This window comes from Marmota marmota, unplaced genomic scaffold, assembly GCF_001458135.2.
Source record: "Marmota marmota marmota unplaced genomic scaffold, marMar, whole genome shotgun sequence".
Lineage (NCBI taxonomy): Eukaryota > Metazoa > Chordata > Mammalia > Rodentia > Sciuridae > Marmota > Marmota marmota.
The window spans coordinates 38,886,060-38,904,095 of record NW_025999900.1 but is presented as its reverse complement, the minus strand read 5'-3'; the positions used below and the strand labels follow the sequence as shown (position 1 = coordinate 38,904,095).

At 38.1% G+C, this 18,036-nt stretch overlaps 1 protein-coding gene across 13 annotated transcripts in view; it reads right to left on the bottom strand.

Moving 5' to 3' along the window:
- Positions 1-18,036, bottom strand: part of Sipa1l1 (signal induced proliferation associated 1 like 1) — a 358,428-nt gene that overhangs the window by 332,262 nt on the left and 8,130 nt on the right. For 2 of the 13 annotated variants that reach the window (XM_048798900.1, XM_048798898.1), the window contains exon 1: positions 14,733-14,814. The exons of the other annotated variants lie outside the window; for them this stretch is intronic. The gene's annotated coding sequence lies outside the window, so the exon portion shown is untranslated. Of the gene's footprint in view, positions 1-14,732; positions 14,815-18,036 lie in introns of those variants that run through there. 13 annotated transcript variants of the gene reach the window in all.

Genomic DNA, 18,036 nt, shown 5'->3' with positions numbered 1-18,036 from the left:
GATAAAAAAAAAAAAAAAAAAAAGCCACAGTCATACCTTTCGAAGTCTAATCCGACAAGCAAATAGAGGAATAACTTTTATATTTTGGCAAAACTCTCCTCATTTTTCTGTACTCTGGAACTTACGAATTGTAATTTTTTAATCTATCCATTTGGCTTAATCTTATGGACATAAATGCTCCCTATGAATCCCAAGGACTGGTACGTGCCTGTCATACAGGAAAGCTTCAACAACTGTTTGTTAGTTGAATGAGTGAATAAAAGAGCATAAGTCTGCAAGGAGAACCAAATATTTCCCACAATGTCATCATCTTAATCTCTTAACCTCTGCCTCATGGCTACAAATCCCAGACAAAATTGATGCAGAAAAACACCCAAGTTGATTCCTCTCTCTGTCCCTTTCCCCCTCCTCCACCTGAGCACTCAGTTTTCCTACCATTACCTTTCCCCATCTGATACCCATGGAAACATGTCCAGGATGACTTTTCAAAGAAAAGAACATAGGATTCCCCTATGTATTGCAGATGAATTTATTTTACATATCCAAGAATCCACCACTATAATCCAAATGAAATGTGTCAGGGTCCTTAAAAATATAAAGGAAAGAAAACCAAAAAGTTGAGAAGGCTTATAAGAACAGATGAGCAAGTACCATCTGCTGGACAGCCACTGTATGCTGGGCACTGTGCCTGCTGCCTTCCAACTGACAGCAAAGAGCTCTCCTGTACCAGAATCAAATCAGAAACTGTGGGAAGGTGTTACAAACAGTGCCTCATTTTACCTTTACAATAACCTGTGAGTTAAGCATCACCAATGTCCCCTTTTCAAAAATAAAGAAATAGATTAAGGACTTGTCTGAGATCACAATGGTAGGCTGGAATCCAGATCTCTAGTTCCAAACTCAGTGTGTGCCACTGGAAATACTGTGGCTCCAGACAAGTAACTCAGTCTCTAAATCCATTCTCTGAATCTAAATCTTTTAGGGTGAAGAAAATTCCTTCTTCAAAGGTTTGCTATGAAAATTAAGTCAAACAACGGATTCCAGAAAGTGATAGCATTTAACAGACCATTTTTTTTTTTTTACATGTTTCTTTTCTTGCTTCCCTATTACAAACTCCCCCAACCTCAGATTATGACACACTGCAATTTGTTTAAGTCATTTTTCACATTCTGTCCTAGAGAGAAGGCTCTGCCTTCCCTACTTCTCCAGCAAAGCTTCAAAATGAAACTAATGTTTGAGAAAAGCTGTTGGAATGTAACAACCATCTTACAATGTTTGAGAACATACTTGTAACTCAGAAACTACTCAGAGAAATCTAAACTCAAAGCTGCTCCTAGTTTTGTTCCATGGTGTCTTCAGAGAAATCCAAGACACCCCTTCCCTAAGGCTGCAGCTTTCCAGGTCACAGTTCTCCCATCAAAAATACTACGATTTCCCCATAGCCTTCTTTTTTTTTCCTCCCCCTCCCCCTCCCCCTCCTTCTTCTTCTTCTTTTTCTTCTCCTCCTCCCCATCAAATTTCACCTTAAAATCCCCTTTTACCAGATACAGCCCTGTGTTTCTTTGGTTGAGGAACCACTTTTAGAAGACAGAAAACATGAAGAAATAAATAGCTATTATTCTTGGATGATAGAAAGATGAATGATTTTTTTCTTCTTCATACTTTCCTATATTTTCCCAATTTTCCACCAGGCCTCGTGAACAAATTCATAATAACAAGAGAAAGAAATACAGGACACTTTTTTTTTCCTTAAATATCTTTTAGTTGTAGTTGCACACAATACCTTTATTTTATTTTTATGTGGTGCTGCGGATCAAACATCCCACACATTCAAGGCGAGCACTCTACCACTGAGCTAAACAGTTTCCTTAATTTCCTCCATCTTTCCTGAGTTTCCCCTGGCTACAGCATCCTGACAACAGATCTGCACACCGCTCAGCACACTCCCCACTGACTGTCCACACCTGCTGCAAAATAGCTCAGGGAACATTTATTGAGTGAACGATGAATTTTCAAGTAAGATTTAGGAATGGACCTGGTGGCTTGAGGACAGGCGGATCAACATATGACTGCAGCATGTCCTTAATGAACCTGGATTACTGCAGGTACTTAACATTATTTAAAAGGTAGCTTCCAAAACTGTCTAAGCAGTTACACATGAAAACTCTGCAACCAGAAGACAAGGAGACCTACTAGGTGATTCACTGCTGCAGCACTACACCACGAAGAGGATGTGACTATCTTGATGCAAATGAGACACCAGGAATCGAATTCATTAAATCATTGAGGGCTCTCGGCAATTATGAAGGCACATCATAGCTGTATTCAGTCACTAAAGTTTAACAATACTCTCCAAAATTGATCTTTGTTCATAAGATTAAATGAGACTAAATACTAAAGCAAACAAGGGATTAAGATAAACTCACCCTCACCTGATTATTAAATTGCCAAAAGTCTTTTCTAATAAACTGAAGCAGAAAATCTTGAGTATTTATTTAACACAAAAAAGAAGCCTCGAATATTTGGCTTGAAGAAGTGACCTGTACATAAAACTTCAACAATGGTATACTGTATTCAGTAAACATGCAAAGCCTACAACTCAAGAAAAGTTAAGGTATTAAAACCACCCTCCTTTTTCACTAAAAGTTATCTTTTTGGGGGCAGGGGGTGTACCAGGACGGGCACTCAGCCACTGATCCACATCGCCAACCCTATTTTTGTATTTTATTTAGAGGCAGGTTCTCAATGAGTTGCTTAGTGCCTCACTTTTGCTGAAGCTGGCTTTGAACTTGTGATCCTCCTGCCTAAGCCTCCCAAGCCCCAGGGATTATAGGCATGTGCCACAAAAGTTATCTTTTGCTAGTGGTTTCATTTCTGTTTGATCAACCTAATAAGTTTCCTAGAAGCACACTTAAAGAAGCCAAGATTGAATTTACACCTATTTTTGAACTTTCAATTAACTTCACTTCCATCAACCTCTCTGTAAAAATCTATAGATCCTTCTAATATGCCCCCAGGCTCTTAAAAAACATTTGTTTCAAAACAAAGCAGATCCTGAGCTGAAGACGACAGGATAATCTGAGGGCAATGGGTGGGGTCAAAGACAGAATGACAACTTCACATCAGAATCCACACCACCAGAGACAGACAGAGAACGTTTCATTTTGGAAAATAAATATCTCAAAGTTTCCTGCCTTGCCCAAGCAGGGAAGTAAAATGAAGGTGTTCTTACTAAAAAAAATAACTCTGTCATTATTACAAACTCCAGAAGATTTATACTTGCTTTACCACAACTATAAATATTTACATCCCATCTAGCTATTCACACTAGAAACTTTGCAATAATGGGCCTTAGGCTTCTCTAGCAGGTGTGAGCCGGATGTGTGATCATTTCCCACATCTCAGCAAATTCAGCTGGCCTGAAAAAACATTCAATGACAGCTATTACCTTGACTCACTGCAAAGGACAAAATTAAATATATTATTTTCTCCAGAATTTTGAGATACTTGCCCATCCTCACCTCCTAAAAAGTTCTTGCATCTACCACCTAATATTTCTCTGTGAAGCCAGCAATCAGAGGACGTAAGGGAAAACCATGCCCAAATTCCCTGGGGAAAAAAATGCATCTGTGGTTTTCTGCACCTGTTTGGGGTACTAGACCTAGAATCAAGGGGCACTTTACCACTGAGCTACACCCCCAGCCCTTTTTATTTTTAATTTTTGAGACAGGCTCACTAGGCTGCTTAGTTGCCAAGGCTGGCCTCAAATTTGTGATCCTCCTGAGTTAGCCTCCAAAATCACCAAGATTACAGACATGTACCACCACACCTAGCTAACAGATGAGCATCTGAAAACAGGGCAAATTATCTCACCTTTCTAAACTTCAGTTTCCTTACCTGTTAAATATTGATAGGACCTGTTTCAAAGCAATTTCAATATGAAAAAATGAGGCAGGGAGGTGGGGGGGCTGGGGTTGTAGCTCGGTGGTGGAGCACTTACCTAGCACTACTGAGGCACTGGGTTTGATCTTCAGCACCATATAAAAATTTTTTTAAAAAAATTTAATGAGATGGCATTAAAAGAAGAATCTAACATAGGATGAATTTGTTGGTGGAGTTCAGTCAAAGATATTTACTGGACAATGTGGCAGTTGCCTGACAATCAAAAATCCTATAAAAGACTGCATGCCAAGCTCAAAATTATACCAGCAAGACCAGCCTTCATTGGAGAAATGGGTGGAGAGCTTATATCATCATCATGGCATAGTGTTTAAAACAAATTATCAGTTTAAGGAACAGGGTGGTGGTCATAACTACCCTATTATAAGTAGACAGACTTTCTGGTATTACCAACAATAAAATGCACTCTACTCACAGAGCCAAAACATGACTGGAACTACTCTCTTCCCAAGAAATGACTTCACTGTTGCAATATAGCTGCTGCAATGCATGTTATGAAAGAAAAAGCTGTATAACAAAAACTCAATATCCTGGTTCCTACTCAGGTGCAAATGTCTATCTCACAGGCTTGTTATAAAGATCAGCAATAATGTGATACAAAGTGCCTGGCACACTGGGTCCTCAATAGATGGTAGCTAGTGTTACTTTTATTACTAGGAAGCAACAAAATCAAACAGCTGAACCTGCCACAAAACAACTGAAGATTGAGCAGCTCCTTTTCAACTAAGAAATTAAGGAAGATAATTGGATAAAGTGCACAGTAACAAGCCCTGCAACAAGGAGCAAAGTCAGTAAATAGCCTGCTAATCAGCTCACCTTCCAAGAATGAACACCAAAGTACCCATTCCTCTGGGGCAGTGCAGATATGCTAAATAAGAAATAGTCCCTGTCCAGAGGGGTTAGAGGAGAAGGGAGGGAGCATGGGGTTATTAATGATGGGGTTATTAATAATGTGATGATCATTATTATCCAAAGTACAAGTATGAAGACACGAATTGATGTAAATATACTGTATATACAACCAGAGATATGAAAAATTGTGCTCTATATATGTAATAAGAATTGTAATGCATTCCACTGTCATATATACATAAAAAATAAATTAAAAAATAAAAAATAAATTAAAAAGTAATGTAAACAAGGAAATCTAAATAAATAGATAAATAAATGAATAAAATTAAAATAAGTCAATTAAAAAAAAAAAAAGTCCCTGTCCTCAGACAATCTATACCTACCTGAAGAGAAATCATTGGCTTTCACATGGTCATCTGCATTCCCATCTAGACTCTACATTCTATGAATGTATAACCAAAAACTTTAAATTGCCTTACACTATAGGTATTCAATAAAAATTTGGTAAACAAATGAGACACTCATAGGATCTCAGAAATAAAAGCCATGACCAACTCAAAAGTTTCAAACTCTGGCTTAACAGCTCAATATGAACTTCTAATGTGAAAATGGAGAATTTTTGTCCTTAAAATGCTCCCCAGATGCTTCTGATACTCCATGAGAACCACTAAACTAACTGAGCCTCCTTGAACTGTGTGGATGAACATTACAAGATCCTGTCCAGGAATGACCCAGACGGACATATGAGCACCTCTAACACCTAGAGACACAGCTTACCATACCTACAAGAGCTGTACTAGAAAAGTCCTTTCAGATATTCATTCAAACATCTGTATTTAATCTGCTCATGTGTCCTGCCCTGTGGGGACTAAGAAGACAAATCTCTCCTCCCCTTACATGATAGACTCTGGCACAGAATAACAACTCTTCTGAGTCTTCTTCAGGCTAGACATCCTTGCTGAACTATACATTAACTATTAAGCACAAGGTTCTTTAAGTATATAACAGAGTACAACCAAAATTTCAGAGAAGGGAGAAATGAGGGTAAGTTATAATAACCAGGCAGACCGCCTCGATGAGGGAGGTGGGTCTTGAAGGATGAGAAAGATACAGATAAAACAAGAGTTCAGGGGCTGGTATGGCATCAAAGGGACAGGGAGGTAAGACACTGATAAGGAGCATGAGTTTCAGGGAAGGGATAACCAAGGGAGGACTTGGTAGATTTCACATACTTTTTTAATTATCTAGAACTGCAACTGAAAATAAACAGCAGTCCAAAGAAGTCAGAATAGTTGGTAAGGGAAGAAAGCAGAAGCCCAGCATACGGAGGCAGAGACAGTCCTGAAGAGGCCAAAGAAATCTGATAAACATGAAAGGAGAAAAAAAATCATAAAAGCAAGCAGAGGAGTGTGAGTCTGATGTGGCACTGGAGTCACTGTAGTGCACATGTACAATCAGACAACATGGCAGGAGTCCAGGCGGTCAGAAAGGAGACTGCTAGGTATAAAGACTAAGGTTCTAATCTAAGATGGTGGCAGTTAAACTAAGAGGAAAAGCTGAAAATGGGAATCAACAGGAAAAAGGGCAAGTCTAAGCCACAGAAGAGATCACGGATAAAAGAAAGGGAAAATTCAGAGATGACTTCAAGAGGTACCTGGAAAATTCAAGGAAGAAGCAAGACAGCATCAGACCAGGAGAGACAGGATGACTGTGCAATCACCCACTCTGAGCGCACCTGTGCATCAGCTTCAGTAGGTCTTGTTTTGTTTAGGAAAACTTTAAAGTTCACTTCCTGCTCCACATATACAATAACCAGTGGTTCTGCTATTCTCTTTGGCCCCAGCACAGGTTGTAGTTTCTATGTCAGCAGACAGGGAATATCTGGTTTTAAATCTGAAATTTGTAACATTACTACCAAAGTTAAAATGCTTGGCAAGAAATAATACATGCTTTGATAGAGCTAGGTGAAAGAAGCCAGTCATAAAATATCACATATTGTACGATTCCATTTATATGAAACACCCAGAATAGGCAAATCTGTAAAGACAGAAAGTAGGTTAGTGGTGGCCTAGAACAGGTGGGCAAAGAGAAGGGGGTAAGGTTGGAGAGAAATGGGCACTGATTGCAAATGGGTTTGGAATTTATTCTGGGGAGGGATGAAAAAGTTCTAAAATTGCTTATGGAAATGGTTGCACAACTTTGTGAATATAATAAAAACTATTCACTTGCACACTTTAAATGGTAGAACTGTATGTTAAGTGAATTATAACTCAATAAAGTTATTTTAAAAAAACTTCAGGAGCACCTAGACACTGTGACTTCAGCCATTTAGAGAGCATCTGCCCAGGAAAAATGAGTATCACATTCAAGTTCAAATAATAAACCATCAGATGACTTGGAAAACCTAAGACATTTCAGGAAGACTAAGTCTGTCAGCTCCTTACAAGGGGAAAAAAGGTAAACATGCAAAAGACAGAGATTTAAACATACAAATCCTTTTAAAACTATTTATTACAATTGACCTAAATCTTCTAACATGTACTTTAAAAAGAAAGGAAAAGGTCTGAGGCCTTCTCAGTAACTATGTCAAGTAATACTATACTGCACACCTACAGTTCAGTTTCTTAGAAGCTGAAATAAAATGACATACAGTAAGCCAATTCCATGAAAAGCAAAAGATCACAGAACTTAATTACTTGGCAAATGGGCAAACCCATTTGATAAATTTGAGGATCTGACAAAAACCCTATATGAAGAGAGGTACTCATGCTTTTCAGATACCCAAAATAATTCCTGCCTTCATGGTATTCACTGAAAAACAATTCCTGCTCCCCTTATATCTTCCTTCATTATTAAAGCCATTACTATTTTTCTATGCACAGAACACCCAGAATACTTAGTACTCCAACAACTGCTCATCAACAGTTAGATTCACTTCACTATGAGGGTCAGGCCCTCAAAGGCACCTTTACACAGTGACACCCATTGGAATCTCGGTGCCTGATGATCAAACTAGGGGGGGCAATGAAGAATACTAGTGTTTCTGTACAAAACTGCTTATGAATTTTTTTTTTGCTTATGAATTTAAAGAACCAATAATCAACAACAACCTCTAGTTTAAAGAGAAAGGAAAAGGAACAGCTAGCTATTGGGACATAATAGATTATAAGCAAACACCACATTTCTAGGATATAAGTCTTTAGTACTACCTCTGAGGAAAGATTTGGTAAATTCAAAATATTACTCATCAAAATAAGACTGATGCTTTTAACATCTATACTCAATCCTATAAGTCAACGTTTTACATATTTCCTCTGCCTATAAAATATTTTAAGTGACCAAAATACCTAGGAGCACATAAATAGGTATTCTGGATTAAGAAACATGGACAGTAGTCTCCCTAATAAATTTAACCTCTTAGACCATAAACTGTTAACTGATCTAAGTTACAGAAAACCTAAAATAATAAACAATTTAAATGAAATAATAAATAACAATTTCCCTATTATGATATCCCTCCACCTAAATGAAATTACTTTAACCAAAAAGCTATGCTTATGAAGGTGCAAGTCTGGGGCCACACTCCCACACAGTGGCTCTACACAAAATGAAGCCTCTGACAGCCTGATGGGAACCAAAATACCACATTCTCCCAGAAGCTGTCCAACAACTGCAGGATGGATCAGAGTGTTTTTCTACCCATTAGGAGAGAAACCAGTCTTTGGAGAGCAAACACTAACCTTTTCCAACACATTCTGGCCTACGAGTTATATGGTTCAAGAGATCATAAAGTACATAAAATGGTAATCAGTCTTCTTCCTGAAATCATGTCACCACTATAGCACTCAGCTTTAAATTTTTTACCTTTTTTTCTTTTCTCTCATTGGATTTCGAGAATTCTGAGAGGGGTAGATACTTCCCCCATTTCACAGACGAAAAAATGAAAGTTCATGAAGACTGCCAGACCTGCCCAGCTACCTGCTTCACTTCTGCAACTTGCATCTCATGCCCAACTTATACAAATCAGGCCTTAGTTCCCCGCCCAAACCTGCTCCTCCAGTCATCTCCATTGCAATAAACGGCACCTCTATTATTCCAGTTACCCAGGCCAAAAACCTTGGTGTCTTCCCTACTGCATTTTCCCTTGCTCCACATCACCTGACCCATCCACAAATCTTGCTAGCCCACTTGAGATATGTCCAGAATCCAGCCACTTTCATCATCTCCACCACTGCTACCAAATCTCACCTAGATTATTTCCAGAAATCTGTAACATCTCACTGTTTCAATCTTGGTGCCCCTTGCCATTCTATTCTCTAAAAAACAGTTTGTCCTTTAAAAAAAAAAACTCACAACAAAACACCTTGTAAACAAAACTCTCTGGTGGCTTCCCATCTTGCTGAGTTCTTTGTTGACGTATCCCTCAGATGAGAAGACTATCTGCAATCTAAAAGGTGTCCAATGAATATTGCTCATGAGTAAAAGAAAGAAAAACAGCCAAAATCATGGGAACAGTATGTAGCTGAGCCAGAACTAGATCAAATCTTCCAGTAAGGAGACCAGATTTATAACAGCCAACAATCCACTTGGGAGGAAACTCTTACATTTTACTTTGTATAACTGAATATTTTAATGCATAATCAATACTATGTTGATTTCAAACTAATAAAAATATCTCATTATGAAGCCATAAAACCTGACACTAGGTGAATATAGCATATCTGGCTGGCAGCATGGGCAAATGCCAGGTTAATTAGCAAAGCACTGGTACTCAGATCTTCAGTGTGACTCTTCACATTCAGTGACAGATGTTCCATATCTCAAAACTACTACAAGCATAAATGACCAGAACTATAAAAGACTCAGAACCAAGAACCTAGAAGGGGTGATAAGCACTTCTAAAGCTCCCATACTGGTGCTGCACCAAAGTAACCTTAAATACTCTGAGTGTAAATGTTAATTGTTTTCTAATCAGAATGAAACTAATGCTCAAATGATTCACATTACAGAATTTTTTCACAAAAATGTTTTTAAGACATAAAAAAATTCTAAGTTTATCTTTCTTCAGTTCTTTCAAAAACATTTCTACTATCTATAAAATGCCCTAAATCTCATTATCACAATAATAAATCCATAGAATTTTAACAGTAGGTTTTAAAGGAAACTATTTAACTCTCAACTTCCTCCCTTTTACAGAGATTACTTGATAAACACAGGTGAACAATGAAGATTTGATAAGAGGATTAACTAGTAAATGATTGAATAAATGAAGATCCAGAAAGGTTATGATTATTCCCAGATCTGACAATAAGTAACAAAATCCAGGACCAGGAAGAATAGGTTTCTAGGTTCTCTTGGAGTGGGAAATAGGAGTATAGGAAGCCAAGATTTAAAAACCCTTTAAGTTCTTAAGAAAATATCAACCAAAATGCATTAAAACCTGCTTCCTTACTTAGAAAAGCACTTGATAAAATAAATTTTGCCGAGACATATCTCCTTGGAAACCAGCAAGCAGAAATGTCTAGTGTTTCTTTCTTCCTCTATGTAAAGAGTATTTAATATAGGACTATTTTCATAATAAACAACTGTAATTGTTTTGCATTACAAATAAAATAGGTAGCTTTTAACTAAAAGAAAAATCAAATAGAATGAGAGGAACAGAATATTGAAAATGACTACATGAGTCACTAGAAAAGTATCAACTACATGAGAACAGGAATCAGGTATCCTTTGTTCACGAGAAGTAGTCCCAGCCCCCAGCTTGTAGTATGATTCAATAAACACTTAAGGAGTAAGTGAATACTGATCCACTTCACAGACCCACCCTCATGCCTCAGAAAACACAAATTCATCTACTCACCATTAAACTTATCTGGATGACAGGTTAATACATTCAAAGATGCTAAATTTTTCCTCCACAGAAATTCTACTAAATGACCCTTCCAATAATATATCCAACCAAAATATTCTCCATACTTTTATTAAGGTGAAAAAGCCAGGTGTGATGGTGTATGCTTATAGTCCCAGCTACTCAGGAAGCTGAAGCAGGAGGATCCCTTAAGCCCAGGAGTTCAAAGCCAGCTTGGCAACATGGGGTGGGGGTGAGGGGTGAGAAAATACATCTTAAGCAGTTTAAATTACTTAATACAGGAGTCATTTAATTTGCTGCTCTGAATCCAAGCTCTCTCCATCAATTCAGCCCATACAACCCAGCCAGACTAATTTTCTGTTCTTCACACATCAAGAAAATAGTGTTGTGGCTGAGTATTCTACCTACATATGTGGCCCACCACAATTCAAAAAGCAGACACAGGAAATCAGAAATGACTGGAATGGAACAGGAATGACAAGACTGTGTCAAGGAAATACATTTCAAGTGGCAGCTCTTATAAGAACTAATCCAACTGAAAATTTTGAGATTTCTGTTAGAGATTTTCATTAAAGACCTCCCTAAATTACTGTGATAGAAGTTACACAGATGGTGTTGAGTGTTAACACAAACTAAACCACACATTCAATCTTCAAGATCACTCCAAGGTCCTTTTTGAAGCTTTCCCAAGACACTTGGCTCATTATCTATGAAAATACTTTGCAAACAGGAAATGTTAGACAAAGCTATTCCATACTGCTTTCAAACTAATAGTCTCACATATATTTTGACATTTAAATCACCTTACTTTATTAAATGTCTATTCCCTCAAAAAAATGAAAAATGAATTCTTTTGTGTGTCTTCTCCATCACTCAACATCAACAGCATAATTTAAAAGTGCCACTAATACTTGATTTCAAAATCAAAATAATGTGGTACTGACAGAAACCCAGACAAATGGACCAATGGAGTAGATTAGAGAGCCCAGAAGTAATCCCACACATTTATGGTCAAAATATGTTAGACAAGGGTGCCAAGACCCATGCCACTCAATGAGAAAAGTACTGCCTCTTCCACAAAAGGTGTGGGAAAGCAGGACAGTCAAACAAAAAGAACAAAGCTGGATCCGTGTCTTATACAAAAACTAACTCAAAATGTATTTAAGAACTACACGTAAGTCCTCAAACTATAAACCTCCTAGGAAAAAAATAAGGAAAAAGCTTCATGACACTGAACTTGGTAATGATTTCTTGGCTATGACACCAAAAGCATGGGCAACAGAAGTAAGAATAGACTAATCAACTAAAAAACTTTTGTGCATTAAAAGACATAATCAGCCAGGCACAGTGGCACACACCTGTAATCTCAGCAACTCAGATGCTGGGGCAAGAGGAGAGAGTTCAAAGTCAGCCTCAGTAATTTAGCAAGATCCTGTCTTAAAATAAAAAATAAAATGGGCTGGGGATTTAGCTCAGTGGTAAGCACACCTGGGTTCAATCCCTGGTACCAAAAAAAAAAAAAAAAAGAAAAGAAAGAGCAAAAATCAACAGCTTAAAAAGCCAACCAATGATACAGGAAAAATAGATGCAAATTAAGGTTTAATATGTCAAATAGACAAAGAAACAAAACTCAACAATTAAAAAAAAAAAAGTCAAATGACCCAATTTTGAAAAGTGCAAAGTACTTGAATAGATATTTCTCAAAAGACCAAAAGATGGTATACAAATGACACATGCATAAATAAGAAAAGTTGTTTGGCATAACTAATATAAACACATGAAACATCACCTCATATTCAGTAGAAGACCACTATCAAAAAAAAAAAAAAACAGAACAAAAGTTTCATGAGGATGTGAAGAAGATGAAAACCTTGTGAACTAGTAGAGGGATTAAATAGTGCTAATTTAAATTAAATAGTGTTTAGATTAAATAGTTTAGATTAAATGGTGTCAATTAAGCCTTAAAAATAAAAAAGATTTTGACACATGCTATAACATGGATGATAAGGATATTATGCTAAGTGAAATAAACCAGACACAAAAAGACAAATGCTATATGATTCCACTTATATGAGGCATCTAAAGAAGACAAATTCACAGAAATAAAAAGTAGAAAAGTCAGGGCTGGGTTTGTGGCTCAGTGGTAGAGTGCTTGCCTAGCATGTGTGAGGCACTGGGTTCAATTCTCAGAACTATATATAAATAAATAAAGATCCATTGACAACTAAACAATATTTTTAAAAAATATATTTAAAAACAAGGTAGAACCAGGGTTGACAGGGTCTGGGGCAAGGAGATATGAGGAATCTTAATGCATATCAAGTCTCAGATATACAAGATGTAAAAAACTCTGGTGATCAGTTTTCCAAGTGTGAATGTACTTCATATTACTGAACAACACTCTTAAAAATGGTTTAGATGGTAAATTTTATATTTTGAACCACAATTTTTTAAAAGTGCCAACATTGAATTTACCTTTGTACCCCCACTGCAAGAATCTAAGGAGCCTGTTTTATTGTTGGCAGTAATTTCCAGATTTCTTCTTGAAATTCTCTTTTTCAATCAAAGAAGTTTGGGGACTCCTCGCCTATCCAAAATGAAATTTCTACAATCCCCAGTCAGCCACTTCCTGGATTAAGCCTGTTACTTATTTACCTGATTGTCAAGCACAGAACTAAAAATTATAAAAATGCCACTATGTTTATAACTGGGTAGGGGTGAAACACAAGAGAGTCATCTACTGATCATCTCCAAAATCCACCTGGTTATCTAGTGTGATGCCCCAGAGTTCACTGTGATTCTCTAGCATCTCTGCCTCCCCAACAACATTCTGCCCAAACCACTGTAAACTATTTTAAACCACTACCTTGAAAACTGCCTCCAAGGGCTGAGGATATAGCTCAGTCGGCAGCCCACTTGCCTAGAATGCACAAAGACCTAGGTTCAGCCCCAGCACAGAAAAGATGGAAGGAAGGATGGATGGATGGAAGAAAGGAAAGAAGGCAGGCAGGCTCACTTACTACTCCAAATCAATCCCACCAAAATTGATTATTAGGCTGAGGTTCTTGAAGTAAGCTACCTTCCTATGAATCCTATCTAATCTTCATAATCTATCATTTCCCAACTGAAACATTATTTTGTTGTGCAAGTATTCTATCTGGCTTCCTATTATATAAGATCTATACTAAAATCCTAATTTTAATAATGAAAGAAAATAACAGTGAATCTTTCTAAAGAATTACAGGCATTTCTCAAATTGGAAAGGAGACAAGAATTAAGAACCAGGGCTAGGGATGTGGCTCAAGCAGTAACTCGCTTGCCTGGCATGAGCGGGGCACTGGGTTCAATCCTCAGCACCACATAGAATAAAATGGAGATGTTGTGTCCACCGAGAACTGAAAAATAAATATTAAAAAGTTCTCTCTCTCTTCTCTCTCAAAAAAAAAATTTAAAAAAAAAAGAATTAAGAACCATATTCAAGCTTCCTAAAAGAGACATGATCTGAGTTATTAGCCAAACCCCACCCATGCCTGCTACATACATACACACTGAGCACTTTCTTTGCACATCAAATTCCAACTACTGCCAGGTGCAGTGGTGCGCGCCTGTAATCCCAGGTACTTGGCAGATTCAAGCAGGCATTTCACTCGTTCTAGCCAGCCCGGGCAATTTAGGTAAACTACGTCTCAAAATAAAAAATAAACTAAAGGACTAGGGTTGTAGCTCAGTGGTAGAGCTCAATCCCCAATACCAAAATCTAAAAAAAAAAGCTAGTAAGAACCAGACTCTGGCAAAATACAATGGCACAAAATCTTTTGAGGTCCTCAGTGGAGGAACAGGAAGTACAACTGAGGAAGTATGTGTTTTTGCAAAGTTTTTGAAAGACAAGCAGTATGGTTCCGTAGAGTCACAACCATTTACTTCTTGCAAGAATATGGGAAAATACTGATTTTTTTCCTAGGTACATATAGGTAAACCAAGCAATAAAAGTCAAATTTGGTAAAAATTTTAAAACATCCTGTTAATTTATAGTTTTATCTCTTATAGGTACCTCCTAATAAGCAGATACTCTTCTTGAAGATAATGAGATATCATGGTTCAGTTATCAGCTGCTTCTTTAAGAGCATCAAGGACTGAAAAGAAAATTGATAAAAGGTCAATCAACTCTGCAAACTAGAAACTACAAAAAGAAATGGGAGGAATTCACAGTCTATCAAACTAGAATTCCTATCCCGGCAAATAATTTAGAATATGAAAACAAAATTACTTACAGAAAGATAATATAGGGACCAAAGTAAAAATCGTCAAGTCCTAATTTACAGGAACATGATCATTCAGCACACAGCCTTCTGCTTTTTATTTCTCAATAGCTTTCTTCTGAGCAGACCAAACCTCATTATGAAAGGAAGAAAGACACTGAACCACAAAACCAATCATTGACTATACCAGTGCATAGCTTTGGTAAAAGATTTTATGGAAAAAAGCAGAATGAGAGAGGAACAACTAAAACTCACTTTTGTATCTGGGAAATTCATTTAACCTGGAGCTGCCCCAGGGAAAGACAGGGAAAAAATAATCAAATGGCAGCTGTGGTTGGACGTCCTGTCTGCTCAGGTTGCCTTTGAATGACCCTGGTGTTGTGCAAACCAGCAACTCTAACCCCCCAAACCAGCATTCCTCAACAAGCGCGCATGCTCCTGCCTCTAAGTTGGAGAAAGGGAAATCTAACATTATGTAATTGCCTGTTTCCCACAATTTAAAGTTAGGCATACTACAATCCTAATTAGAGGGAGAACTTGGTACAACATGACAAGTAACAAATTAGAAACCTACAGGCTGGAAATTCTCATCCCAGACCTTCAGAGGCAGAAAGAAAGGTTTTTGCCTGACTTTGTAGCACACCCACCAGCACACTGCCACTTACACTGAAGAAGCCTCTTCCATCCTTCCCTCTCATTCTGGTATCATCTCTCCAGATCTATAAGAAAATACTCACATTCTCTTTGCATCTGAGTTTATTTTACTCCATCCAGGAGTAAAATAGGAAAAAAATGGATGGGAACTGGCGAAGCTTCTCCTACCCTCAAAAGATCGACCTGGATGCTTTTTCTTACATTCCTGATTACAAATCAAATCACACTGTGTCATTCTGACCCTCATTCAAATCATCTGTGTTTGAGAGATCCAAAGCCAACACAATCTTTCCCATGTTTCTGTGACTCACTCCAGAGCTCATCAAAAGCTCACTGAAAGAATAAATGAGGTATCATCTAAGAATAATTAATGTACATATTACTTTTGAAGAACAAAGTACCATGTAAGTGTGTGTGTTTGTTTTGTTTTTAATTAACTGGCACAGAAAACAACTAAAAAAAATGCAATGAGGCCAATTTATTTCCTATACCAAAAAAAAAAAAAGTACTGCGATAAAGGGTTGGATTGTCAGTCTAAGCCCCTCTACTAAAGGGCAGTCTCCCAACGGGCAAGGATGTTTCTTCTCACCTGGCTCTGATCACTCAAGGGGGAAGGTAGGCTGGTGCCATACAAACCAGTCAACAGGAAGCTGCAACAACCCATTCCTGTTTAATGTCCTTGCTCCTGACTGTACTCACCCCTGATCCTCTGGTAACCCTGGCAATCTAAAAGTTGCCCTGGCTCCAGAAACAAGGAAGGTATAGCTACTTCTTTTTGCAAATTAAAATGAGTTGAAGAAGGGAAGAAAAAAATGAACTAGAATAAATTGAGCTTGGCTTTTCTAAAGATCAAACAAGTATATTGTACTCTAATAAGGGGTTCTTTAAAACAAACACAATAAGCCTATGGGCTCTATCATATAGAAACTTCAATTCAGTTTCTTTTTCCATCACTGTAGTCTAAGTAAATCCAAAGGTTAATGCCATTTTCAAGCTTTCAACCTTATTGTAAATTGGTTTTTTTCTTAGGTTTGCTTCTCCTCATTCTAGTTACTTAATAAGCATTGAACACTTAAGGGGAGGGTCACAAACAAACTTCAACATAAGAGACCCTAAGGGGGTGGGAAGGGACAGGAGACAAAGGAACACATTTAAATCTGGAAGGCTGCCTTCAAATCACTGCCTGATCATTATAACCTTCAACAAGTCACCTCAAGTGAAAGGCCTCAAGTCTCCTCATCTGTAAACAGAAAAATTATGCTCAAAACACCTTCAATAAATGGATGGAGTTGGAGAATATCATGCTAAGTGAAATAAGCCAACTCAAAAAACCAAAAGCCGAATGTTGTCTCTAATAAGTGGATGCTGATCCATAACTGGGAAGGGGGAAGCATAGAAAAAATGAAGGAACTTTGACTGGGCAAAGGGGAGGGAGGGCAGGGAGGGTGTGTGGGGGCAGGAAAGATAGCGGAATGAAATGGATATCATTACCCCCAGGTACTTGTAAGACTTCACATAGTATAAAACCATAGAAATGTAAAGCTGTGCTGCAGTTATGTACAATCAATCAAAATGCATTCTGCTGTCATATACACCTAATTAAAATAAATTAATTAATTTTAAAAAAGAATATAGACAACAATAAATGTTAGCAAGGATGTGGGAGAAAAGACACACTCATACATTCCTGGTGGGACTGCAAATTGGTACAACCAACCTGTAAAGCAGTATGGAAATTCCTTAGAAAACTTGGAATGGAACCACCATTTGACCCAGCTATACCCAAATCAGCATACTGTAGCAGCTCAATTCACAATAGCTAAACTGTGGAAGCAACCTAGATACCCTTCAATAGATGAATGGATAAAGAAACTGTGGTATATATACACAATGGAATATTACTCAGCATTAAAAGAGAATAAAATTATGGCACTTGCAGGTAAATGGATGGAATTGGAGAATATCATGCTAAGTGATATTCCCAAAAAAAACAAAGGCCGAATGTTCTCTCTGATAAGTGGATGCTGATTCAAAATGGGGAGCGGGGAGGCATGGGAACATTGGAAGAACTTTGATGGGGCAAAGGGGAGGGTACATGGGAGCAGGAAAGATGGTTGAATGAGATGGACATAGTTACCGTACGACTGCACATAGGGTGTGACGCTACATGGTGTACAATCAGAGAAATGAAAAGTTATGCTGCAATTACGACCTGCCGGCGGGGTAGTCACGACACCCCAATTGGAGTAGGGGCAGAGCAGAGCCACCACCCGTGCCCAAAAGGTGGGCAGATCTGTGACCGACCAGCGGGACAGGCCCAGTGGCCTGCCGGTACGACAGACACGTCACCCCATTTGGAGTAGGGGCAGAGTAGAGCCGCCGCCCGTGCCTGCAGGGTAGGCAAACCAGCAACCGACCGGCGGATCAGGCCCGGTGGCCTGC